This window comes from Schistocerca nitens, chromosome 3, assembly GCF_023898315.1.
Source record: "Schistocerca nitens isolate TAMUIC-IGC-003100 chromosome 3, iqSchNite1.1, whole genome shotgun sequence".
NCBI lineage: Eukaryota > Metazoa > Arthropoda > Insecta > Orthoptera > Acrididae > Schistocerca > Schistocerca nitens.
This window is the reverse complement of record NC_064616.1, coordinates 548,452,193-548,460,059: the sequence shown is the minus strand read 5'-3', so window position 1 is coordinate 548,460,059 and position 7,867 is coordinate 548,452,193. Positions and strand designations below refer to the sequence as shown.

The window sequence follows — 7,867 nt, the reverse complement described above, 5'->3', positions numbered from 1 at the left end:
TGGGACACAGCGTGTATCGAAAACCGACTCACACGGACCGATACCTGCACAAACTGTCAAACCACCACCCGAGCCAGAAAAGGGGCATGATTAGTACGCTCGTAACGAGAGCAGGACGAATATGTGAGCCGCAACACCTCAAACGAGAAATGCAACACCTGGAAACAGTCCTGAGGAGCAATGGGTACTCCACAAATTATATTAGAAGTGTAACTGAGCCAAACACTCGGCGAAGTAAGGAACCAGAAAAAGAAATGTCGGGTACGGCCTTTCTGCCATACATTCCCAGAGTGACGAACAGAATCGGCCGTATATTGCGCAAACATGGCGTAAAGACGGTCTTCAAACCGACAAGGAAGATCAAAGAGTGTCTTAGATCGGCGAAGGAGAAAAGAGACCCACTTTCAATGTCGGGAATATACCGCATACCATGCACATGCGGAAAAGTTTATGTCGGGATGACTGGACGATCCATTAACACCAGGATCAAGGAGCATAAGCGACATTACAGGTTGGGGCAGGTGGAGAAATCGGCCGTGGCAGAACACGCACTGAATGAGACCGACCACGTAATAAAATTCGCCGACACGGAAGTTCTGGCTGTAGAGAACCACTATCACACGCGCTTGTTCAGAGAAGCTGTAGAAATACAAAAACACGCGAACAGTTTGAACAAGAAAGAGGAAAGCCTTAAGGTCAACGGATCCTGGCTTCCCGTACTGCAGCGAACGACCGTCGCAGGTAGCAAGAGGAGAACCGCACCGGAAATGACCGCGGAGAAGCCCTCGGACGTTGGCGCGCCAGGTACATATAGTCTGCGCCCGCGAGCTCGGCTCCAGTTCACCACCGGCAATGGAGGGTGAAGCTTTGACAATGCCAGCCACTCGTGCTGGCGAAACGTCAGAAAAATCTTTAGATGAACGTCGGCCGAAGAACCCGAGACAGAAGCCAATAGGCAGTTTGTATACAAAGATGATTAGCATTGTCGCTGAACAAGGATGACACGCAAAATCTTTAAGCGTTCTAAATTTTTGCCAGCACGGTAGTTTACCTTCTGCTATAAAAATGTGTAAAGTTCTCATCGTTAGAATCTGAGAGATGTTATGCGACACCCGCACAGAATTACTAAGGAAAACCGATGAAGAATCGGATAGTAGAAAAGAAGTAAACTATAAATCACAGACTAGGGACATGAGAAATCGTTAATGATTAGCAATACTTAACTGTTCGTGACGTATTAGTTAGGTGAATTTAGTGCGCCGTGAATCCTACAGTTGTAGCAATCAAAGCAGTGCAAGCAGAGGTGAGGTTGTTGATCCGTCAACAAAGTCAAATATTCTACAGTGACAGTATCAACAAACCAGTCTCTCGCCGGGAGAAATATGTTCGTCGCCAGGGTGACTATTGTTTAAAGGACGGACTGGCTAAGTACATATGAATCTTCGCTGTTTGTTTGCGATTCCACAAATGATCAAAAGTGGTTGCTAGAGAACAGCAATGAAAAAGTTACCTACCAACCATGTCCCAGATACGAACGCATGTCATGCGAGCGTGCAGGCAGGGAAACAGCGGTAGCCTTCGTCGTTCGAGGGCGTCTACCACGTACCCCGCTACATGTACCTAGGCATTGCGCTGCTAAAAAGGGGCATGCAGAATAGCATGAAGGAGTTAAAGCACATAGCTGAGGTGGTGCTTGCAATTAGATTTCCATCAGTATACTGGAATCGAGGTCGCATTCTATAACCTACAAACTTCCCACGTGTTCGCTACGGCACAGTAATGGGACGTGCCAGACAGTGGTAAAGTCCAACCCGCATGCTTACATCACTGTTGGATAGGCTGACAAAAAGCATCTCTTTTTTCCCATGAGCACCAGCGACGGCGGCGACGTATTCATTTACGGTATGAGACTTATGTGAGTTCTGGACAGTGGATGTCAACACAATGGTAAGTGTGACCCAGTTCTACCCATAGTAGACGGAGTCCAACTTCCTAAGAAGACAATGCCGTAGAAGACCACGTTTGTTATAGTACTGCAGCATCGAACATACACTGAAGACAAAGCTGTACAAGTCGATTACGATCATGAGGTAAAGATAGCTGTTATTCCACGCTGCGTGGCCCAGTACCTGTTTGTCGCTGTGTAATACCCTCTTAGCGTCTGTAAATATTAAATATCACAAGTGTTCGCATGACACCTTTACTCACTATATGTTCTTCTTCCATTCAAATGACAGTAGTCTTTCTGAGTAAATGACTTTATGTTGCGTTCTGTGCCTTGTCGTGTTTACATCTCGTGATTCTGGCACTCAGCACGACAAATGACATTCATTTCCTCTTTTGACAGTAAAATAAGTACGTCCCAGCCATGGCAGGAACTTGAATCGTCTTAATCACAAAACAGAAAGCTAAAGGAAAGGCACATGCAACTAAATAGCTTTCAAAATGTGAGCATATCCACTTCTATAGTATAGAATAAGTAATTTATTCCGAAGAGAAATGAGACCTACAGTGTCCATAATGTAAAACCTGTTACTCATAATGCAAGGAAGCGATATTGCAGTCAGTGATCCCGGTACTATGACATTCCAGTAATTTCCCATTCTTTGGTGAAGTAAGTGCTACGTGAAAGCTATTTCATTCAGGTCAGCCCGGACCCAGTGTGAGTCATTCTCATTTTACACTTTCTCCCGGAGATGCACGGTCTGCGGAGATCGGCGAAAGCCTTGACGAGGCAGCCACCACGCGTGGGATGTTCCAGCCCAGCAGCAGCCGGGATCTCTCGTGTCGGTAGTCAAAGTTCAGAACAGCCTAGAAGTATCTGTGGCACTGACTGAAATACACTGTGCAAATGAGCGAAGAAAACATCATCTTTAGGTGAAAACCTTCCCATAGTTTTTTGTACAAAGAAAGAGATAATTTGCTTAGTATTGTAAGAAAAGTAATTCACTTCAACAAGACAAAAATAACGTACGTGTGGCGAAAAATATATTTTATTAGTGTGTTGTTAGTGTCGCATTTTTTGTTGGTGGTTCATTATATTCACTTACGTTCACCATCGATCTGTACCTGCTTACTAGTGACGTATTCAACGCATTACATAAAAACAGTGTTTACAAATACGGTATAAGGGTTACATGTACCGTTTTATTCTGAAACAGTCTTACTATGTTCCATATTCAGTTGTGGGAACTCATTATTAGCGCTCTACCACAGAGGTAACATATGAAGCACATTGTCATCACATACGGGAGAAATGGAGCCTTTATCCATTGACTGTGCGATCCATGGACCGAAAATAGTCAACCAGAGGCAGACTACAGATCTATTACGCGAATATTCCTCTCTGATCCGCTCGTACAGCGTAGCGCATTAGCTGGCGAGGCATGAAGGCGAGCCAGACGTGGATTGCATCCTCGCAGCAAATTAACGACCGTGGCTGGGGCACCGGCCAGCCTGAGTGTGGTTTATAGGCGGTTGGTTTCCCACCGTCGTTTAGGCAAATGCTGGGATGGTCCCCAAATCCTGACTCAGAAAACACGATACACAAATTGTTAAAATACAGTAACACACAAAACAAAATTAGTGAAATTTACAGACAGGTAACTGACGAATATGGCGACAGGAAGGGCATCAGTCCGCCCAGTTAAATTAAATAAATTGCCAAATCTTGAACACAGTGGAGCCTGTACTAGACGGGATTAACGCTAACGAAAAGAAGGATTAAGATACGAAAACTCCCCTCTCATTCGGGATGAAGTCTGAGGCGTACAAATGAAGGTGAATATGCGAGATTAACTGATTGCTCGCATCATGGACGCCGCTGCCCTCATTAGCGGACGTCCAGGGGAACTCAGACAAGCAACACAGCATGTTCTCGCAAGAGTGGATAAATACAATGAAACTCAAGGTCGAATATTCGAAAATTTACTGTGAACTGTACACCAGCTGTAATGTGACGTGTACTATAGTGATTAGAGGTGAATATGTTAAAAATACGTATTTTTCGATTGATAAATTGTAAAACGCGAGTTCTAAATTCTATTAGCTGTCGTACATGTATAAACCTGACAGTGTATTGAATAATACAGAATGCGTTCTAGCTCTGAAATCATTCGGAATGGGGCATATGTCCAGATGAAGTTTTTTGCTTCAGATGATGGTTCCTGTTATATTCCTGAACATTGAACACTCCTCCTAAGATACCCTGTGCGGTGAATAGAGGCGTCATTATTAGCTGCGTAAAAATTTTGTTTCAAGGGTGTGAAAGAAAGTATGTTAAAAATTTTATTCCTGAAGAATAAAAGACGAAATATGGCTGCAAGCTACACGTTAGCTTTCCAGAAATAGTGTAACTGAAAATCCCGAAATCCAGTTTTCTATGTTACAGTCAGAGAATGTGTCTAAGGGAGTGATGAATGAACGTTATAATTTCGATGTTCCGCTGACAATTATTTTATCAAAGACAGATAAATAGATACAATGGGCACAAATGCTCAGGAAATGCCCGCGACATTTTTCAAGTAACTATATTGATTTCCACCGGAATGGATTTATAAAAGCCATGGGAAACTTCAAACTGGGTGGTCAGATGGATATTTGAACTCATTCCTCCCGTATACGCTTCCTTTTTCATAAAACGTTGGATCATTCTTTACACTGCCTAAGTTCAAAAATGGTGAAGATCAGTAATCGCTTATGGCCTGATGGAAAAGATCACAGTAAAGAAGATGCCTGTAGTAACAATGAATGACTGATAATCCTATTTTGGAATGTAATGAAGTGTTTCCAGTTGATTACATGGACTGAAATATAATTCTCAATGCAGATGTGTCTTATAATGTGTTGATGGGTATTAAGTGAGCCATTTAACGTTGATGACCTGATCTTCCTTGCTGAAGAAAACGTTGCACTGAACATATAAAGTAATATCGCTAAGCCAAGATTTGAATCGCACTTTCCTCGAACGCGAGAAGCTGTAAATTTATTATTCGTTACACAGATTACCAACAATTAGATGTCGAACTATGTAAGTGTAAAACCAATATCAGAAAGTAAATTATTGTTTCTGTACTCTCTTGGAGTGGCTTGCATCAGTGACTAAAACTATAAATCAACATAGCTATATCAAGATCTGAACTGGCCCCTACGGATCATTCAAAAAGTATGTTGCTATAATTTCTAAGCTTTGAACACATGAAGTAACAACATGTCGGAGTATAAATGATTTTGTTAAACTGGGAAAGGAACTATTTTCAGGGAGCGAGGAAAGATGTAGTTTTCTTCAACCCCATAAGAAAAGTGAGCAATATTAAGTGCATTCCGGTAACAGGCAATAGTAACAGGTGTGTTCTGCACCAGTCGCCTGTGAAAGTTACGTATACTACTCTTCAGTCTATGTATTTCAATATTTCCAAACTATACCGTCGGCCACAGAAACTGCATTTTAGGCATGACAGTTCGAAACTGTTTGCCCTTCTTTTGCAGGATTTCTTTTTCTTTACAGGGTAGCGGGAGTCCACTGAAATACCTCTGTCATGCCGCACTGACTTTCTGGAGCACGAAAGTGCTGTGAACCATGAATGGAAACTGGGCCATGGAGCGCCGTCGGTCTCATCGCAAATTATAAGCAGCATTTCTCTCTAGTAGCAAATAGGAGATCATTTCAAGACTTTTGATGGAATTCTTCGCCTTTCAGACAAAATCTAAAATGAGAAACGCTGATGCCAAAATATACATTAAAAACTAAAACTTGATCTTACTAACTCCCACTATATTCAGGATATTCTTGGCCACTATCTGAATATTTTTAAGTTGAATAGATTCCGATTTTAGGAAAAGAGTATCCCAAATCCAGAAACAAATTGCGGAATATTACACTGCAAGAATTTTTTGGCGATTTTTAGTTTAAACTTAGTCTCAGTTAAAGAAATTTGTTGCCATAAGATTCAGAGAGGCGTATTTAACGATAATGGTAACGTTTTGGAACCTTCTGTTTAGGTTAACTGCAATATATAGATGCAGTGCGTCAATCAATATTAGATTATGCTGAAAGGAGATCAGAAAACCCATCCGTTTAAACTAGCGCAAACTTTTTGAAGCTAAAGCCGCTTGGCGTATTGTATAGAAGGCGAACAGCGTATCTACAAGTAAATGGATACTTATGCAAGCTCCTATAGGAAATACATTCATTGCTAAAAATGGTGTACCTTAATATTTATTCCTTCTGCGTGTTCTGCTAAAATATACATATCTCTTGAAAAAGGCCGCAGGATGGTTTCTCGACTATTTGTTTACTGGCATCGTTGCGTTTCGGCTATTATTTATAGGAGAAAACAATTCTCTGGGTGCTTACTCTGCTTCCCTCAGAAAGCAGCAAACTCTGAATGAAAAATGTTACCAGCGGGAAAAGGAAAGGAACTGAAAGTGGAAGCCTTGAGAGAGAATTTCGCCGTTTCCCTGTGAAGCATGTACATTTTTAATGACGACGCTTATATTGAAGCGAAAACTGAAATGAACATAGCTCGCCTACATTTATTTAAATAGGCCGTTCACAGCGACATAGCCCGTCGTTTCTTTCCTCTGGCCAAAGAACCTGAACGAAACATGTTTCAACCTAACGAAGCCGCAGAGTTCTTAACACTCTCAGTACTGTTAACAGGTAGATGAACGTATACATGTAAGCAAAAAGTTGAATTTACTAATTATAATCAACCAATAACTAAGAAACAGAGCTGTATCAAATGTTCACTTTACAACGCATTCATTAATGTAAAATTTAGGTGACCTCTTGTCATCCAGAATATGATAAAGATATTTATGCTCTAATTATTTTTATACAAAACTTTACTTGTAATCTAGTGTCTGCCCAGGAGCTCGAAACGCACATTATTTAAAGAAAATAAATGCTTTCTCCCAGAGGACTGAGCTAAGCAAAAATACAGATATTTTTCATTTCTTAGCAGCATACGGAACTCCCTGTTGTTGCTCGTGTAAGTCGGAAGTAATCACACGTAGGCGCGTCATTGTGAAATTTTTGGCGTTATCACTGTTGTTACCTCGACTAAATAAACTACTAACAAAACACTAGCACATCTCTGTACGAGTGCGGAGTTGGGTTCAGGTGGAGCCGGAGATAAAAGAAGAAGCATTATAAAACTGGAAAGAAGAATTTTGCTGTGAAATGAGAACAAAACATTAATCGAAATAAAATCAGTCTGCCGAAAATGCACAGCTTTGCATTTCTGTGAAATCAAAAATCCTCTGTAGAGTAACTCTCAATGCAGTGTTTCTCCTCCCCGTGAGGTGTAACATGTATGGATCCTCCTTGTCATGGTGTCTGGAAGGTATTCGAGACGTTGCAGTTCCACTCATCGACGGCGGCCTTCTTGAGGTCATCCATTGTGGAAGAAGGATTCTTTCGGCGGCACACTTCAACTGATTAGTCGGGTTAATGTCAGCAGATACTACAGGCCATTCCATTCGGTTGATTTCTGTCTCCTACTGGACGCTGTTCACGATGTGGGTGCGGAGTGCTCGTACATTGTTACCTTGAAAGACGAACCTACCTTCGAAATGTTGACGGTATGGCTGGACAACGTAGATTACTCTGTCCCCACATTGTACAGCCATCCAGTTATCTTCTACAGCTACGAGAGACGCCCAACATTGGTAAGTGACACCGGCCTAAAACATGATTGACTCCCTTCCTGCTGAGCCCCCGGGACTCCATTCCTGAGACATGCATTACTACATGACCTCCTCAGTATTCTTCTACGAATATCATCATGTGTCGTATAAATTCTGTACTCGCCGGTGGGAAGAGCCCGACGGCACTGATCCAGTTGCATTGCAGATGTTACCTAGC

The 7,867-nt window shown here is 42.0% G+C and overlaps 1 pseudogene; it reads left to right on the top strand.

Annotated features, from left to right (window-relative positions):
* Nucleotides 1–962: 962 nt before the first annotated feature.
* LOC126250476 (U6 spliceosomal RNA) lies at nucleotides 963–1,033 on the top strand (annotated as a pseudogene).
* The last annotated feature ends 6,834 nt before the right edge of the window (nucleotides 1,034–7,867 follow it).